The 19,349-nt window shown below is 46.5% G+C and overlaps 1 protein-coding gene across 5 annotated transcripts in view; it reads right to left on the bottom strand.

Annotated features, from left to right (window-relative positions):
* The window catches only part of PLA2G4A (phospholipase A2 group IVA), a 213,582-nt gene that overhangs the window by 171,897 nt on the left and 22,336 nt on the right, over positions 1-19,349 (bottom strand). The window contains exon 1 of one of the 5 annotated variants that reach the window (XM_073642989.1): positions 12,579-12,729. The exons of the other annotated variants lie outside the window; for them this stretch is intronic. The gene's annotated coding sequence lies outside the window, so the exon portion shown is untranslated. Of the gene's footprint in view, positions 1-12,578; positions 12,730-19,349 lie in introns of those variants that run through there. 5 annotated transcript variants of the gene reach the window in all.

Below are 19,349 nucleotides of genomic sequence, written 5' to 3'. Positions count from 1 at the left end.
AACCCCAAAAAGGCCATATGCACCACCTACCGGGCCAGCATCAGCAAGGGTAGAAAAGCTAGCAGCCTGACAACCTCCAGCATGATCAGACACATGGCAGCAAAGCACCCGACTAAGTGGGCCGAACCCCAGGGTCCAGAAACAATGTTTGTGGGTGACATCACTGCTTCTTCCGCTGTTGTGCGTGCACGCCAATCCCCTGTCCGTGGCGCATGCAAAGATGCCTCCCGCCCTGCACCTGTCATTGCATACTCTCAACTAGCACCATCAGCAAGTATGTCCACATCCTTGTCCCAGCACAGTGTTCAGTTGTCCCTTCCCCAGTCCTTGGAACGGAAGCGCAAATATGCAGCCAGTGCCACACAGGCCACACTACTAATTTCATACATTTTGCGAATGCTGGCGCTTAAAATGTTGCCTTTTAGGCTCATGGAGACAGAAGCTTTCCACAACCTGATGGTGGCGGTTGTCCCTCGGCACTCAGTCCCCAGTCGCCACTATTTCTCCCGTTGTGCCGTCCCCGCAATAAATGAGCACATGTCCCACAACATTAGCCGTGCCCTTGACAACGCAGTTACTGGGAAAGTCCACCTAACCATGGACACGTGAACAACTGCTTGTGGGCAGGGACGACACATCTCGCTGATGGCACACTGGGTTAATATAGTGGAAGCCGGGACCCAGTTGGACCTTGGGAAGGAACACGTCCACCCGACGCTGAGGATTGCGGGCCCTGGGTCAATCAGGGTTGCCCCCACATTCTACAGCTCGTGCACCTCCTCCTCCTCCTCTTCAGCCTCCATCTCCGAAATGACCACATCAGTCACAAGCTGGAAGCATTGCCTCGGTCAGGAAGAAACAGGTGGTGCTGAAGCTAATATGTTTGGATGACAAACCGCACAATGCTGAAGAGTTGTGGACAGCTCTGAAAGAGTAGGCAGATCTGTGGCTGACACAGCTGAACCTACAGCCAGGCATGGTTGTGTGTGACAATAGCAGGAACCTGGTGGTGGCTCTGAAGCGAGGCAAGCTCACACATGTATCATGCCTGGCCCATGTTCTTAACCTCGTGGTTCAACGGTTTCTCAAAACTTACCCAGATCTGCCAGATCTGCTTGTCAAAGTACACCGCGTGTATGCCCATTTTAGAACGTCAGCTACAGCTTCCACCGCCCTTGCTGTGCTTCAGCAGCGTTTGCAACTTCCAGCTCACCGACTTTTTCTAGGAAATAAGTGGCCAGATCCTCACTGCTGAGGTTGGTGATGGAGGCTTGTGCTTTAGGTTTCAGGAGGGAGTTTAAGGTTTCAAAAAGTGGTTTTGGATTGTTCGACAGTGTAGTGATGAGGGTGGTGAAGTAGGATTGTTTAGCTAGATGAAGGGCAGAGTTATAGGTTTTGAGCATGAATTTATAGTGGATGAAATCCTCTGCTAAAAGTGATTTTCTCCACTGACGCTCAGCACACCTTGAGAAACGCTGAAGAAAGTGTATTTGCATCGTGTGGCAGGGCTACCGTTGTCTGTGTCAGGTTTTTCTGCGCATATAACATGCTGCTTCATCTAGGGCATTCTTCAGTGTATTATTGTAGTGTGACAATGCTAAGTCTGGACAGGAGAGGGAGGAGATGGGAGCTAAAGATGTGTGTAGATTGTCCATAAGCTGCTTGGTATTAATAGTACGTGTATTCCTATAAGCGTGGTATGTGGGGCTTTCCTGGGTGAGGAGACAGTTCTTGACAGAGAAGGAAAGAAGATTGTGGTCTGAGAGCGGGAGAGGGGAGTTAGTAAAATTATGCAGCGAGAGCAGAGACGGGAGAAGACCAGGTCCAGAGTATACCCATCTTCATGTGTAGGAGAGTTGGTAAACTGTGAGAGGCTGAATGAGATTAGAGAAAGTAGATGAGAGGCACATTGGGACAGGGGATCATCAATGGGGATGTTAAAGTCTCCAATGATGAGGGTGGGGATGTCACAGGATAGAAAGTGAGGAAGCCAGGTGGCAAAGTGATCCAGGAACTGGTGGGAGGAGCCTGGAGGGTGATGCACAACCGCCACTCGCGGGGAGAAGGGTTTGAAGAGTCTGACGGTGTGGACTTCAAAGGAAGGAAACATAAGTGAGGGAACCGGGGGGGATGACCTGGAAAGCACATTGTGATGAAAGGAGCAAATCAACACCTCCACCCTGTCTGTTTTCAGGTCTGGTGGTATGTGAAAATTTCAGCCCACCAAACGAGAGAGCAGCTGCGGCAGTAGTGTCTGACTGCTGGATCCAGATTTGTGTAATAGCCAGAAGGTTAAGGGAATTAGAGAGGAAAAAATTGTGAATGTAAGTTAGTTTGTTATACACAGACATCTGTACCATTCTCCAAAACTTTGAGGACTCCACCAAGATGGTGAGAGGCGATGATGCCATAATTAGCGTCACCATCCCGCTTCTTTGTCTTCTGAAACACTCTCTGCTCACAATTAAAGAGGATGCATTGCAGGCGGAGCACGATGACAAGTGGATTGGGTGACAATGAAGAAGAGGAGGAGGATGAAGAACAGGAGCTAGTTTCCTGCGCTATAGACGGTACTACCTGTACAACTGTCATACTGTCTGTTCAGCGTGGATGGTCTGAGGACAGGGAGGAGGAGGATGAGGAGGAGAGCATGGTCAGTCATCCTCTTGGTTAGGACACGGAAGTCTTGCCTGTTAGCAGTCTGGCACACATGGCTGAGTTTATGTTACGCTGCTGTCACGCAGCGTGTGGGAAAGACTTAGTGCAACACAGAGGGAAGAGGGAATGGGAGCCCAGACACCAGTGAAAGGTGGGAGTGGAGACCTCCTAGTCTGGTCTAGTGTTACTCTGTCTCAACTACCGTCCCTATCCCTGGCGTATGGCTAAGGCTAGGGAAGGGAGGAGATGAGCACTAGTCGATCTCGACTAAACTCTATAGACAACAAGGGTAGACAAACAGGGGGGGATTGCTTAGCATTAGGCGACTGGAGCCAAATGCGCACATGGCCTCAAGCTCCAGAGAGGACGAAGTAATGCTCTTGCTAAAGCCTCACAAGTAGTAATGAATATCACCGGCACCTCCCTCTCGAACACACCCAGGTATTTGTACACTCAGGCCAGGGAGCTAATTAGCCAGAGGGAGGTAGCCGCTGGGTCCTAGAGACAGCCAGCCTCTAAGAAGATGTCTATAATGCCAAACGTAGAGATCTCCTGCAACCAACTTCAGGGCGAACGTCTGTCACCTCTGACATACCCGTGACAGTACCTTCCCCTCTACGAGTGGCCTCCGGACACTCAGGACCAGGTTTCTCAGGAAAAGAGGTGTGAAATGAGTGAACCAATCTGGGAGCGTTCACCTCTAATGCTGAAATCCACATCCCCTCCTCTGGACCATAGCCTTTCCAGTGCACCAAGTATTGTAGAGAATGACGTTGGAGACGAGAATCTACAATCCTCAAAATCTGGAACTCCAGATTACCATCAACCATTACTGGGGGCGTTAGTAGAGGGAGGGCTCAAGAGGTTCCACATATTTTTTAAGTACGGACCTATGCAACACGTTGTGGACTTTAAGGGCCTGAGGAAGTTCAAGACGAAACGCTGCTGGATTAATGACGGCGGTTATTTTATAGGGACCAATAAACCTAGGTCCCAGCCTCCAAGAAGGAACTTTCAATCTTATATTCCTGGTAGACAACCACACAAAGTCGTTCACATTCAGGTCCGGACCTGGCAAGCGTTTTCTGTCAACCATACATTTATATCTGTCTCCAATGATCTTTAAATTACTCAGCACACCCTGCCATACCGAGGAGAGCGACAAAGCAAACCGTTCCTCCTCAGGAACTCCTGAAGCTCCTTCCCCACTAAAGGTACAAAACTGTGGGTGATAACTGTATGCCCCAAAGAACAGTGACCTGCCAGTGGATTCTTGATGATGATTATTAAAAGGGTTGTCCAGTACTTTTAAAAATATGCCAATTTGTTTTAATGATAAACAGAAGCTTCTTTTTAATTACCTCCTGGTGCTGTTTCTGCCTGTGAGTGGCGCTATCGGTGGCAGCTCACAGGCAGCACGTGACCCCCCGCTGACGTCACATCAAGTGAGGCGTGACTCAGCGCTGGGGTCCCCGCAGTGGCTTATTGGTTGTGGGCGGGGTTATTCCCCGCTTCACACCCAGCATCCACCTCGCGCTTTCCCAATGAATGGGGACAGGGAGAGCATGCGGTGGATGACGGGTGTGACGCGCGGGGTAACCCCGTCCACAACGCAGCAGCCACCGGCGGAACGCGGAAGAGGGACCCTCGGCTGCAGCCTGGACTTTTTGTAATGTCAGCGGATGTCAGAGCTGGCTGCAGCCGGGGGTCACGTGCTGCCTTTGAGCGGCCAGCGATAGCGCCGCTCACAGGCAGAAACAGCACCAGGAGGTAATTAGAAAGAAGCTTCAATTTATCATTAAAACGCATTGGCATATTTTTAAAAGTACTGGACAACTCCTTTAATGGCAAATTCTGCCAGTGGTAGGTAGGATGCCCAATCCTCCTTATTTTTAGAAACAAAACACCTGAGGTAGGTCTCCAAATTCTGATTGACACGCGCGGTCTGTCCATTCAAGTGAAAGTGGAAGGCGGAGGAAAAGGACAGCTGCACCCCCAGTCGAGAACAGAATGCCCTCCAGAACTTGGAAACAAACTGGGTCCCCCGGTCTGACACCACATTGGAGGGAATCCAGTGAAGCTTCACGATCTCATTTATGAATACCTGAGCAACTGTCTTGGTATTTGGAAGTGCAGGTAATGCGACAAAGTGAACCATTTTACTAAACCTATCTACAACCACCAAAACCACTGTTTTGCCTGCAGAAACCGGTAGGTCAGTAATAAAATCCATGGACAAGTGTGTCCATGGCCTATTAGGAATAGGTAGCAGAAGTAGAGTACCAGACAGACGGGTATGCGAAACCTTGGAACGCGCGCAAATACTACAAGCAGCTACTTGTTCAATTACATCCCGATGCAACCCCGGCCACCAAAAACAACGAGAGAGGACGTCCTCGGTTGCCTTACCACCTGGATGCCCAGCAAGCACAGAGTTATGATGCTCCTTAATAACTTTGTGGCGCAAATTAGATGGTACAAATAACTTTCCTGAAGGGCAGGCGGCAGGGGCATCCCCCTGTGCCTCCAACACCTCACCCTCCAGTTCAGGATAAAGTGCCAAAATGACTACCCCTTTCTGTAATATTGGAGCATGGTTCTCCCTGGTCACCACCACCAGGAAAGCCCCGGGACAAAGCATCAGCCTTGACATTTTTGACCCCTGGACGAAAAGTGACAACAAAATTGAACCCAGTAAAAAACAGGGACCATCTGTCTTGCCTAGGGTTGAGACGTTTAGCTGACTAGAGATATGACAGGTTCTTATGGTCAGTAATAACAGTAATAGGATGGACAGCCCCCTCCAACCAATGTCGCCATTCCTCAAACGCCAATTTGATCGCCAAAAGTTATTACCCATGTCATAATTTATCTCAGCCGAAGATAATTTTTTCAGAAAAGAAGGCGCAAGGAGGTCATTTACCAGGGGACGAACCCGGAGACAACACAGCGCCAACCCCAACATCCGACGCATCAACCTCCACAATAAAGGGTTGAGAAGCATCGGGTTGACAGAGTTTAGGTACAGCGGCAAAATGATTCTTTAAGGAAGAAGAAGCCTGGAGGGAAGCATCCGACTATTTGGAAAAATCAGACCCCTTCTAAGTCATGTCAGTAAGGGGTTTCACTATTACAGAGTAATTTTGGATGAATTTCTGGTAAAAATTTGTAAAGCCCAGAAAACGTTGTAGAGCCTTCAGGTTCTCGGGACATTCACAGTCAAGGACTGCATGGATCTTCTTCGGATCCATCCGAAAACCTGAAGATGACAACAAGTACCCCAAAAACTGCACCTCCTGAACAGCGAAAACACAATTTTCTAGTTTAACATAAAGTTTGTTATCCCCTAATATCTGGAGCACCTGCTTAACATGCCCCCGAAGAGTCTCAAAATCAGGTGAGTATACCAAAATATCGTCCAGATAGGCCACCACCAACCCCCCCACCAAATGATGGAAAATATAATTTATGAAATGTTGGAATACTGCAGATCCATTGGTCAAACCAAAAGGCATAACCAGACTCTCGAAATGTCCTTCCGGGGTATTGAACACTGTTTTCCTTTTTTCCCCTTCTCTTATTCTAACCAGGTTGTAGGCTCCCCTTAAATCCAACTAGGAGAATACCTTAGCTCCCACAACTTGGCTGAACAAATCAGGAATCAGAGGAAAAGGGTATGGATCACGGATGGTAATTTGATTTAATTCCCGGAAATCTAAACAGGAACGTAGACTGCCATCTTTTTTCTTCACAAAGCAGAACCCTGCCTCCACGGGCGAAGATGAGGGTCTGATATGTCCCTTCTCCAGACTTTCCGCAATGAAATCCTTCATGGCTTGTCTCTCAGGGCCAGAAAGATTATACAGTGTGGACTTCGGTAGTTTAGCTCCGGGGGTCAGGTTAGTAGGATAGTCATAAGCATGATGAGGAGGCAAATCCTGACACCCCCTCTCAGGAAAAACATCCTCAAAACCAGATAGAAAAGCAGGTAATATTTCCGTAGAGACAGTAGCAAGGGAAATATCTAAATAGTTCTCATGGCAGTAATCTCCCCATTCAATAATCTCTCCAGTTTGCCAATCCACCAACGGATTATATTTAACAAGCCAAGGGATACCCAAGACAATCGGTGTGGGAAGATTGTCCAGAACATAGCAAGGGATTATTTCACAATGAACTGACCCCACCTTCAGTTTTACACTATGTACAATCTGAGTAAATGCTTTCTGTGCAAGTGGCGCCAAGGCAATGGCAAAGATGGAAATAGGTTCAGCTAAAGCACAGCAAGCAAGACCATGAGTTTTCACAAACTCAGCATTAACCATGCTGACTCCAACTCCACAGTCAACAAACACAGAAATGTTCTCGGTTTTGCTTTCTAACACCACCTCTGCTGTCAGGACAAAGCAGGAACTGCAGTTTGGCCACAAAAGCACCCCTTGTTTATCCAACTCCAGACTACCAAGAGTTAATTGAGTCTCCTTTTGTTTAGGAATTGAAGGACAGGTCCCAACAAAATGTCCCTTTTTCCCACAAAAAAAACATATGCCTTTTTTCTTGCGAATCTCTGGGGAGATGTATGATGCAGAGACACCCCCTAACTGCATGGGTTCCTCCACCGCCCCTAGTACTGGCTCCACCCCAGACCGCTCCCCCGGCAGAGGTACACAACCCCAACAAAAAGGTCCCGGAGAAGGTGGTCTCACCCATCTATCACCAAGGCGTTATCAAGATGTATGGCCAAAGACATGGCAGCCTCCAAGGACTGAGGGGTTTCATATACTGCCAAGGCATCTTTGTGTCCACTCGCTACTTCATAGTAAGTACCTTGTGTGTATCTGGTTCTGCTTGTCCCTTTTCCCTTCCTCCGTATCTTCCTCCTGTGTTCTAGCCATCATTCTGTATTTTCCAGTCTGTTCCATGTGAACAGAGCCCTGTCCTCTCTGCCTGCACCATCGGCCCTGTTCGGCCCTGACTTGCCCACCGCTCCGGCGGCTTCCCTCTGCTCTGCCTTACCCACTGCTCAGGCGGCTTCTCTCTGCTCTGACTTGCCCACCGCTCCGGCGGCTTCCCTCAGCTCTGCCTTACCTACCGCTCTGGCGGCTTCTCTCTGCTCTGCGTTGCCCACCGCTCCGGCAGTTCCGCTCTGCTCTGCCTTGTCCACCACACCTGCGGTTTCGCTCTGCTCTGCCTTGTCCACCGCACCTGCGGTTTCGCTCTGCTCTGCCTCGTCCACCGCACCTGCGGTTTCGCTCTGCTCTGCCTTGTCCACCGCTCCGGTGGTTCTTCTCTGCTCTGCCTTGTGCACCACTCAGGCGGTTCCGCTCTGCCCTGCCTTGCCCACCGCACATGCGGTTTTCGCTCTGCTCTGCTTGCTCACCACACCAGCAGTTCCTCTCTGCTCTGCCTTGTCCTCTGCTCCGGCGGTTTCGCTTTACTCTGCTTGTCTACCGCATCTGCGGCTCTGTACCTGTCTCCTAGTCTGTACTGGACCCTATCCAGCCAGCGCTCCAATCTGCTAGTACCTCCCTGTCTGCACTCCAGCCGTGCTTGCCAGTGCCCACCTGTCTGCATACCAGCCGTGCTTGGCAGTGCCCACCTGTCTGCATACCAGCCGTGCTTGCCAGTGCCCACCTGTCTGCATACCAGCCGTGCTTGCCAGTGCCCACCTGTCTGCATACCAGCCGTACTTGCCAGTACCCACCTGTCCGCATACCGGCCGTGCTTACCAGCATCCACCTGTCTGCATACCAGCCGTGCCTGCCAATACCCACCTGCCTGTATGCCAGTCTAACCTGCCTGTTCCTGCATTCCCCGGTGGGGGTCAATAACTGTGACCGGGGTCTGACCTGGAGTCACACCTGGTCCCTCTGCTCGGTTCCTCCTTGGTTCACGGAGTCGACTGAGCCGCCATGCGACCTTGGTCGGATCGGGTTGATACTTAGTTACGCCCCTCCAGGCACTCCTCGGTTCATGGTACAGTGGGATCACTAATCACGCTCACGCCAGTCAGTCTGGGCGCGAGCGTAACAACCAGTTCAATGTCACACAGGGTTCTAGCAGCAGACACATCTCTACAACAACTGTTAAGAGGAGACTTTGTGCAGCAGGCCGTCATGGTAAAATAGCTGCTAGGAAACCACTGCTAAGGCCAAGCAACAAGCAGAAGAGACTTGTTTGGGCTAAAGAACACAAGGAATGGACATTAGACCAGTGGAAATCTGTGCTTTGGTCTGATGAGTCCAAATTTGAGATCTTTGGTTCCAACCACTGTGTCTTTATGCGACGCAGAAAAGGTGAACGGATGGACTCTACATGCCTTGTTCCCACCGTGAAGCATGGAGGAGGAGGTGTGATGGTGTGGGGGTGCTTTGCTGGTGACACTGTTGGGGATTGATTCAAAATTGAAGGCATACTGAACCAGCATGGCTACCACAGCATCTTGCAGCGGCATGCTATTCCATCCGGTTTGCGTTTAGTTGGACCATCATTTATTTTTCAACAGGACAATGACCCCAAACACACCTCCAGGCTGTGTAAGGGCTATTTGACCAAGAAGGAGAGTGATGGGGTGCTACGCCAGATGACCTGGCCTCCACAGTCACCGGACCTGAACCCAATCGAGATGGTTTGGGGTGAGCTGGACCACAGAGTGAAGACAAAAGGGCCAACAAGTGCTAAGCATCTCTGGGAACTCCTTCAAGATTGTTGGAAGACCATTTCCGGTGACTACCTCTTGAAGCTCGTCAAGAGAATGCCAAGAGAGTGCAAAGCAGCCATCAAAGCAAAAGGTGGCTACTTTGAAGAACCTAGAATATAAGACATATTTTCAGTTGTGTCACACTTTTTTGTTAAGTATATAATTCCACATGTGTTAATTCACAGTTTTGATGCCTTCAGTAAAAATGTACAATTTTCAGAGTCATGGAAATACAGAAAAATCTTTAAATGAAAAGGTGTGTCCAAATTTTGGGTCTGTACTGTATGTGGTGTGTGTGTGTCAGTACTTTATTTAGAGTGTGTGTGTCAGTGTGCTTGGTGTAAACTTTTTTTTTTCTGAAAATAGCGAGCACGAGTGCGGATCGTTGAACTATGTCACCGATCAGTGAACTATGTCACCGATCAATGCTTGGTGGCTGCTGAATGTGCGCATGGATGTGGTGTAAATGAGAGAGGAAAGTATAAAACAGCGAGCATGAGTGCAAATCAGTGATCTATTGTCACTGATCAGCGCTTGGCCGCAGCAGAAAGCACGAAAAAAAAAAACTGACAAAAGTCGAGCGATCAAGTACTGACCAAGTACTGATCAGCACTTGGTGGCAGAAAGGCAGATGGGAAGGGAGAAACAGGGAGAGGGGGATTTGGGTGGATGAGGAGGGATCAAAAAATGCTACTTACAGTTGTCTTCTGTTAGATGTCTTCTGTAGCAGGAGCAATTGTGGTGTCACACCACGCTTCTGTGGCACTATAAGACCACAGCAGGATGCAAAATAGGACAGCACGACGGCCCTCTACAAAAGAAAAAAGGTTAGTGGAAAAAAAACGTTCGGCGGATAGATGCACGCACGGAGGTGGTGCAAAGTGGGAGGGGGGATAAAAAATGGAGGACAAAAATAAGTCCTGGAAAACAGCGAGCACGGACATTGATCAGTGACGTAGTCACTGGTCAGCGCTCGGCCACTGCAGGATGAGCGAAAAAAAAAATTGCCAAAAAATGAGCGATGAAGTATTGAACAGCGCTCGGTGGCAGAAAAGAGGGATGGGGGGGGACGGTAAAAAGAGAGGGGGGAGGGGGGTAAAAAGAGTAGAGGGATTAGGGTGGATGAGGGGAGAGCAGAGATGGACTTACCAAAGTCTTCTCTGTTCTTCTTTCAGCAGGATCAGGAGCAGGATCAGCAGCAGGATCAGCAGTAGCAGGAGCAGACCCCAGCAGGAGACCAAAGACCCGAGCAGACCGGAGCAAGAAATCCAGGCTACCAGAGCAGGAGACCCAGGAGACAGAAGACCGGAGCAGGCAGGAGAAAGGGCCTGTGGTGTCACAGAGGCTTCTGTGGCACTACAAGGCCCAGCACAGAGAGATCAGACATGTGACCACCCTGTAGAAATCCTCACCAACTGTGAGGAGCTGCAGGGTGGTCACAGGAGGGTGATAGGGCGGTGACAGCCAGGTCACAGGCCGGTGACCCCTCGGTCAGGCACTCTGATTGGAGCGATCGATGTCATAATCGATCGCTCCAATCAGAGCCAGCCGGGGCCTGTGCACACATCACAGGGGGTCATGGGGCAGTGACCAGCCTTTGAGCTGCCTGTCACCGCGCCGTGACCGCCCATTCACCGAACGGTCGCTCTCTGATTGGTGCGATCTATGTAATCAGTGATCGCACCAATCAGAGCGAGTTGGGGCCAGGGCTGGGGTTACTAGGCAACAGCCTAGGATTGGTGCTATTAGGAGCGCCGATCCTAGGCTGCACATCACTGTTTCAGGCAATCTGATTGCCTGAAACAGTAAGAAATGCTGTGATTGGTTGTTTAGAATTGAACAGCCAATCACAGCGATCGTAGTTGCAGGAGGGGTGCGGCAACACCCCCCAGAATGGCAAGAAATTTAATGCGATCTTCGGTCGCAGGACCGCATTAAAGATCGTGCGTAATAGTACATAGCTGGTCCATAAGGCCCAAGGCGCAGCTACGTACTATTAGTGACCTCGTCGTAAAGGGGTTAAAGCACAAATTTACTACTGCACCACTCCAGCAATTTTTATTTTTTATTTTTTTTATTTTACTGCTGGAGTGATGCCATTAATCTAAGTTCCCTGCACCTAATACCATACTTACCAGCAGTTGTCTTCATCTGTTCTTGGCACCGCTCCGGTTGATCTTCTGCAGGTTATGACCTACCGGATCTTTCCAGTGTCTGCTGGGAGAGCTGGAAGTCACAACTCAATGTTCGTCTATGAGAGCTAGAGTGAGGCTCTTCTAGACTTGCATTGAGAGCTTGTGACCATTAGCTCTAACTTCCAGTCAGTCAGAAGTTGCGATCAAAAGTAGCGGACTGGGACTAGAGCGACGCCGGGAATGTCTGAAGACAGCAGCTAGTAAGAATAATACAAGGGCCAGGGAATTTAGATTAATGGCACCATTGCATCACTGTATATAAAAAACACTGGAGTGGTGCTTTAGTGGTTGCCTCAGGAATGTTCTGCTGAATGCAGTTAGGCAACTCATCAAAATCCACTGCCTGCAGCTCCCTTTGTAATTGCAAACCAATAACGTCTCTGATATGCTCCATGGGAGACAAGTCTGTATATGCTGCAGGCCAAGGTAACACATTTAGGCCATGCAGGCTGCTCAAAGTAAGGACCAGTGAGAAATCCCATAACTGTAGGCCTCTTAATGGTGTTACCCATGTGGTCTCATCAGCTTCTGCATTGTATGTGAAATTAGCCATCATATACCAGCCCTAAAGATTAAATGTCACTCTTACGCCGGCCACACGCACACCATCTAAGCGCCGCCCTACTCACTGTGTGTTTCGCTCTGCTCCAATCAGTACCTGACCACCACTTTGAGTTGCCTTATGCAGGTTGAGATTTCTGCTAATAACGTAAAACTAAAATCCTCAATAATCCAAACCTCCCATGCCAGTCTCCAAGACTTCTCGCTAGCTGCTGCCAATTCTTTGGAATGCACTAACCCAGGACAATTCGATTAATTCTTAGTACCCACAATTTAAAGCATGGGTTAAAAATGCATTTCTAAGGCAGACTGGCCTATAGCCTCACCTCACTTATCTAACTATCCTCCATGCACTTAACAGCCCATTGTGTCTGTACTGTTCACATACTGGCTGGTGACCGGTTCATGCATACCCTATCATATTATGGCTGTACCATACAATATAAGCAAATTCTATCATTTACCTTTCGTGTCTCCTCTATTTCTTCAGATTGTAAGATTGCGAGCAGGGACCTCATTCCTTTTGGTTTCTGATTTATGTTTATTCTGTAACGTCATTATTGTCTGTACAAGTCCCCTCTAAAATTGTAAAGTGCAGCGAAATATATTGACGATATAAAAGTTATTATTATTATTATTATCATAGGGGGGTGCCGACAAACTTTGCAAGAATTTGTATCTACTCTGACCTGCAAAGATCTGATTCCCCAGCCTAACACCTACTAGCAGGTGATACACCAGTCGACTCCGCCCTACATTCCTCACTCAAATGCTGGTTCCTAGCCTGCCAGCACCTTGTTTAAGCATATCTCTATATTTTGTCTCCGTTATTGACCCAACCTGTTTACCAGCTCTGTTTGACTTCTCCATCCCTGACTCTTGCTTTGTTCTGTGAACCGGTGCTGCCTGCCCTGAACTCAGACCATGTGAGTACGTTTTTGTCTTGCCCTCCTGTATCTCCTATCTGCGCCTCTGACCCTCAATCCTGGGGACTGCCCTGGGGTGGTACCTGTTGTCTACCGGCAGCCCAGCCCATACTTTATGCTTTGCATGACATTGGGCTACAAGTCAGAAATCCAGATACTGGTGTTCCAGGAGCATTTAATCTCATTCCACTTCTCTCAAAGGCTGTCTGTTACGGGTCCAGATGGTGGAACCACTGTGCCATGGTACAAGGAGGGACCAGAGGGGCGTAACTAAGAGCCTACCCGGGCTGACCCTGGCTACACGGCGGCTTAGTTGACTCTGTTAACCAAGGAGTGACTGGGAAGGGGGTCCAGGTGCCACTCTGGGACCGACCTTGTGTGAGAGCAGGCTACTCCCACGGGACTCACAGCCAAAGCAGACAGACACGGCAGATGGGCTGGCAGATGAGCACAACTGTTAGGCAGGCAGGCAGCGTAGGTAGAAATAAATAAAGTCCGATTAAATAGGACAACATTCACACGGGTGGGCACCACCAATTGCACAATCAGTCAAAAAAGGAAGGGGAAAGGGAGGAAAAAGGTTGTGAATAAAAATTAACTTTTATTGATTATATAAAATCTCTATGAAATAGACCATACATCCTGTAAGGATGTATATAGGGTCACTGCTAGATATATATCAATTGAATAGCTGTGACCCTGTAAATCCTGGAATATATAGGACAGCAATAGAATTATGTGGTTCCATAACCAAAGTCCCTTTAATTAAATGGTTGGGTGATATATCCAACTAGGATTCTAAATTATGCCTATCCCCAAGATATATGTACAAAATAGTAACATCTATACTATTTGTCGCGGGAAACTATATATATTGAAAGCACCTGCTGCAATCCTCATATACAGGTCAAAAATTCCCTGTGGATCGCTATCATATAGAGTCACTATTAATTGTGCCGATGTAATGAGAGCTGACACGCCGTTAGTAGAGATCGCCCCTGTATTACATGCGATCATATAAGTCAGTTATGCGGGGACATGAGTCTCAATCACCACAGTGATCACACAAGGCAGGCTGTAACGCTTTGTCGCTTGGATGGATGAACACACGTCCACACAATAACACCTGACAGGGAGCAGTGCGGTCTCCCAAACTGATCGCGTGCACATGGTGCTCACGCGGTCAGTATAGCTAGAGACAATCAATCTCCGGAGAGACGCTACAGCAATCTGCTATTCATGTCAACTGGCATGCCAGAGACATAAGCGGTACCCCCGGCGAAACGCGCGTCAGGGACGATTTGTCCTGTGAATATACATGCGACAGCATTACTAGACTCTCTATGTCCGGTCCCCATGTGCCGCTCATGTCTCTGGCATGCAAGTTGACATGAATAGCAGATTGCTAACGCCAAAATAACTAAAGCAACAACCAACTACATGGTCCAAGTTGAGAATTGCCAAGACTTTATTGAAAACATATAAAAGACACAAAGGCACAAAAATAAATAAAAACAAGGCACACCACATATGCTAAAAAGGTGGAGCACCTGGACCTAAATAATGTGTGAAGTAACCAATATATCATTCATGTAGCTGCAGCAGGTAAATATATAACAGCCAGTATATGGTATGATAGAGCTATACATATTAGACCTTCCCTTGAGAAAGCCATCCATACTCTACGTGAAAAGCGTGTCGGGAAGCGGTATATATTAGACTCTTTGGCGCCACATGCACACAGGGTAAGCTATGTTACTTTTTATTCATAACGCTGGATTGTCCTTTTGTAGATAGTAACTTTGGCTATATGCCTTTTCTACATTGCCATTATGGCCGATATATAGTTGTAACACTGTTTTCTTATTAACAGGCCATACTTAAGGTTCAAGCACTACATGTAACTTTAGTTTGACGATCCAGTTAGTCTTTACATTATGTGACATACGATAGCCCCCCTGATTTTTGTGGCGTCATTGCTGCTATTCTTTCCATTTTTCTCCTGCTCATATTCATTTTAAATGTATTGTTGATTTGTACTTGTTAATAGAGTCTTTACAAATTTTCTTACTCGTTGTAAAAAACTCCTTATTTTTTGTATTCCACATATTAGAGTAGTTAGGCAGCATAAAATACATAGATGGCAAACCACATATAGAGAGTTAATAAATATAAATACATAAATGCATAGAGTAATTCCAACTAAACGTGAATATAAATAAATATAGATAAGTAGCTATTTTGTACACAATGTTCAAGTAAAGCTGTATATATAGAAAAATAATCCCTATAGGGACTACCCAATATAACCATAGAAGATAACTATAATTACCAAGGAGCGTAGGTCAAAGGTCCAGGCACCCACCACACACCCGACGCATGTTTCGCACAGGAAATACTTCGTCCAGGGGTTATCATCTGTGGTGTGGCTTGTTTTTTATTTATTTTTGTGCATTTGTGTCTTTTATATGTTTTCAATAAAGTCTTGGCAATTCTCAACTTGGGCCATGTAGTTGGTTGTTGCTTTAGTTATCCTGGTGTTGCTGATGGTGAATTGGGCCCAAATGATTTATTGGTGTTTATTTTTTTTATGAATAGCAGATTGCTGTAGTGTCTCTCAGGAGCTTGATTGTCTCCAGCTATACTGACCGCGTGCGCACCACGTGCACGCGATCAGTTTGGAGACCGCACTGCTCCCTGTCAGGTGTTATTGTGTGAATGTGTGTTCATCCATCCGAGGCGTTACAATCTGCCTTGTGTGATCACTGTGGTGATTGAGACTCATGTCCCCGCATAACTGACTTATATGATCGCATGTAATACAGAGACGATCTCTACTAACGGCGTGTCAGCTCTCATTACATCGGCACAATTAATAGTGACTCTATATGATAGCGATCCACAGGGAATTTTTGACCTATATATGAGGATTGCAGCGGGTGCTTTCAATATATATAGTTTCCCGCGACAAATAGTGTGGATGTCACTATTTTGTACATATATCTTGGGGATAGGCATAATTTAGAATCCTAGTTGGATATATCACCCAACCATTTAATTAAAGGGACTTTGGTTGTGCAACATAATTCTATTGCAATCCTATATATTCCAGGATTTACAGGGTCACAGCTATTCAATTGATATATATCTAGCAGTGACCCTATATACATCCTTACAGGATGTATGGTCTATTTCATATTTTATAGAGATTTTATATAATCAATAAAAGTTAATTTTTATTCACAACCTTTTTCCCCCCTTTCCTCTGCCTTTTTTGACTGATCAGGCAGCGCAGGTAGACAGAAAGGCTCGGCTGGCGGGCACAGCTGATAGACAGGCTGGCGGGCGTGGCTGATAGACAAGCTGGCGGACACGGCTGATAGCGGGCACGACTGATAGATAGGCTGGTGGGCACGGCTGATAGGCTGGCGGGCAGCACTGGGACTTGAGGGCTGGAGAGAGTGTTTAGCACACAAAACAACAACTTTGCACAGGCACCTCCATCTTGGAGGAGGTGCCTTAAATAACGGAAGTCCTCCGGCCATTGGCTGGGGACATCTTAGGATGGCGCATGCAGCCCCTTTAAGAAGCAGGGAGCGCACGCCCTAAGCACAGTGCCAGGGGATCTGCGCGCGGTGCGATTACCCCGGGCAGGTGCAGCGTGGGAGCCAGTCAGAGGAGAGGAAGAAGCCAGACCGGGGCCGCGGTGGTAAGGTGATCGGCGTCTGCAGAACAAGATGGCAATAGAGGTTTACCCACTACAGCAATGAGTCTCACTTTTGTTTTGGATGCAATGATAGCCAGAAATTGGTCCAGAGACCACATAGGCAACACCATAAAGAGGTCTTTATGGGGGAATGTGAATATGTCTAAGAAGCAAACTTTCAACACTATAATGGCAGTAAAAAAAATAGAACTCCCTCCATTATTGATGTAGACAATTTTTAAAAACAAATACATTGTAAAGTTGATTCTTATCACATAAACTTTGCAATTTTAGCCATTTATCGCAATGAGAATAACTCTTTACATTTCTCAAGTAATGTGTGTGCATATGTAGATTTAAAAGACTAGAAAAAATAAGACAAAATGTGGCAGAGTTTCATTTATAGGCAAACATTCTTTTTATAGTATCATAGGTTCACCTTTTGGTCCATCAAAAGTTAATCTATATTTCTCTTTAAAACAACTGTTCATTTTATGGGTGCAAATGAATGGAAAACACTTCCGGACGCTTGATTGAAGCAGCTTTAACTGGATTGAAGTACATAGACTTATAAATATAAAAAGTGTGAAAAAATGTATTTTTTGACCAGTGTTTTCACATGTGCTATTGTTTAAATACCAATGTTAGTTTTACATTAATAGGGTGACTTTTTAGTAGGTTTCAAATATGTAAAAAAAAATACCAAACATGTTGGTAAAAAGCTTATGAAAAAGCCCAAACTGGTGTGTGCGAGTACGAGTATGTAACACACCTTCTCATTTAAAGATTTTTCTGTATTTTCATGACTTTGAATATTGTACATTCATCAAAACTATGAATTAACACATGTGGAATTATATAGTTAACAAAAAAGTGAAACAGCTGAAAATATGTCTTATATTCTAGGTTCTTCAAAGTAGCTACCTTTTGCTTTGATGACTGCTTTGCACACTTTTGTCATTCTCTTGATGAGCTTCAAGAGGTAGTCACCGGAAATGGTCTTCCAACAATCTTGAAGGAGTTCCCAGAGATGCTTAGCACTTGTTGGCCCTTTTGCCTTCACTATGCGGTCCAGCTCACCCCAAACCATCTCGATTGGGATCAGTTCTGGTGACTGTGGAGGCCAGGTCAGCTGGCGTAGCACCCCATCACTCTCTTTCTTGGTCAAATAGCTCTTACACAGCCTGGAGGTGTGTTTGGGGTCATTGTCCTGTTGAAAAATAAATGATGGTCCAACTAAACGCAAACCGGATGGAATAGCATGCCGCTGCAAGATGCTGTGGTAGCCATGCTGGTTCAGTATGCCTTCAATTTTGAATAAATCCCCAACAGTGTCACCAGCAAAGCACCACCACACCATCACACCTCCTCTTCCATGCTTCACGGTGGGAACCAGGCATGTAGAGTCCATCCGTTCACCTTTTCTGCGTCGCACAAAGACACGGTGGTTGGAACCAAAGATCTCAAATTTGGACTCATCAGACCAAAGCACAGATTTACACTGGTCTAATCTCCATTCCTTGTGTTCTTTAACCCAAACAAGTCTCTTCTGCTTGTTGCCTGTCCTTAGCAGTGGTTTCCTAGCAGCTATTTTACCATGAAGGCCTTGCTGCACAAAGTCTCCTCTTAACAGTTGTTGAAGAGATGTGTCTGCTGCTAGAACTCTAAGTGGCATTGACCTGGTCTCTAATCTGAGCTGCTGTTAAGCTGTGATTTCTGAGGCTGGTGACTCGGATAAACTTATCCTCAGAAGCAGAGGTGACTCTTGGTCTTCCTTTTCTGGGGCGGTCCTCATGTGAGCCAGTTTCTTTGTAGCGCTTGATGGTTTTTGCAACTGCACTTGAAGACACTTTCAAAGTTTTCCCAATTTTTCACACTGACTGACCTTCATTTCTTAAAGTAATGATGGCCACCTTTTTTTTCTTTACTTAGCTGCTTTTTTCTTGCCATAATACAAATTCTAACAGTCTATTCAGTAGGACTATCAGCTGTGTGTCCATCAGACTTCTGCACAACACAACTGATGGTCCCAACCCCATTTATAAGGCAAGAAATCCCACTTATTAAACCTGACAGGGCACACCTGTGAAGTGAAAACCATTTCCGGTGACTACCTCTTGAAGCTCATCAAGAGAATGCCAAGAGTGTGCAAAGCAGTCATCAAAGCAAAAGGTGGCTACTTTGAAGAACCTAGAATATAATACATATTTTCAGTTGTCTCACACTTTTTTGTTAACTATATAATTCCACATGTGTTAATTCATAGTTTTGATGCCTTCAGTGTGAATGTACAATTTTCATAGTCATGAAAATACAGAAAAATCTTTAAATGAGAAGGTGTGTCCAAACTTTTGGTCTGTACTGTATACATATTTATATTAATATATATATGTATATATATATATATTTACAGCGACATGTAAAAGTTTTGGCACCCCTGGTCAAAATTACTGTTATTGTGAGTTGAACAGTTAAGCAAGTTGAAGATGAAATAATCTCTTGTATTTTTATGTAATGTTCCAATACACACAAAGGAAATAAATATGTGTATAGTGCCAACACTTTTGGCCATGACTGTATGCAATTTTCATACTAACAATCAC

Source organism: Phyllobates terribilis, unplaced genomic scaffold (genome assembly GCF_046119375.1).
Source record: "Phyllobates terribilis strain yellow unplaced genomic scaffold, ASM4611937v1 Scaffold_8__6_contigs__length_399053987, whole genome shotgun sequence".
Lineage (NCBI taxonomy): Eukaryota > Metazoa > Chordata > Amphibia > Anura > Dendrobatidae > Phyllobates > Phyllobates terribilis.
Note: the sequence above shows the minus strand (reverse complement) of the source record. Positions and strands in the feature narration are given on the sequence as shown.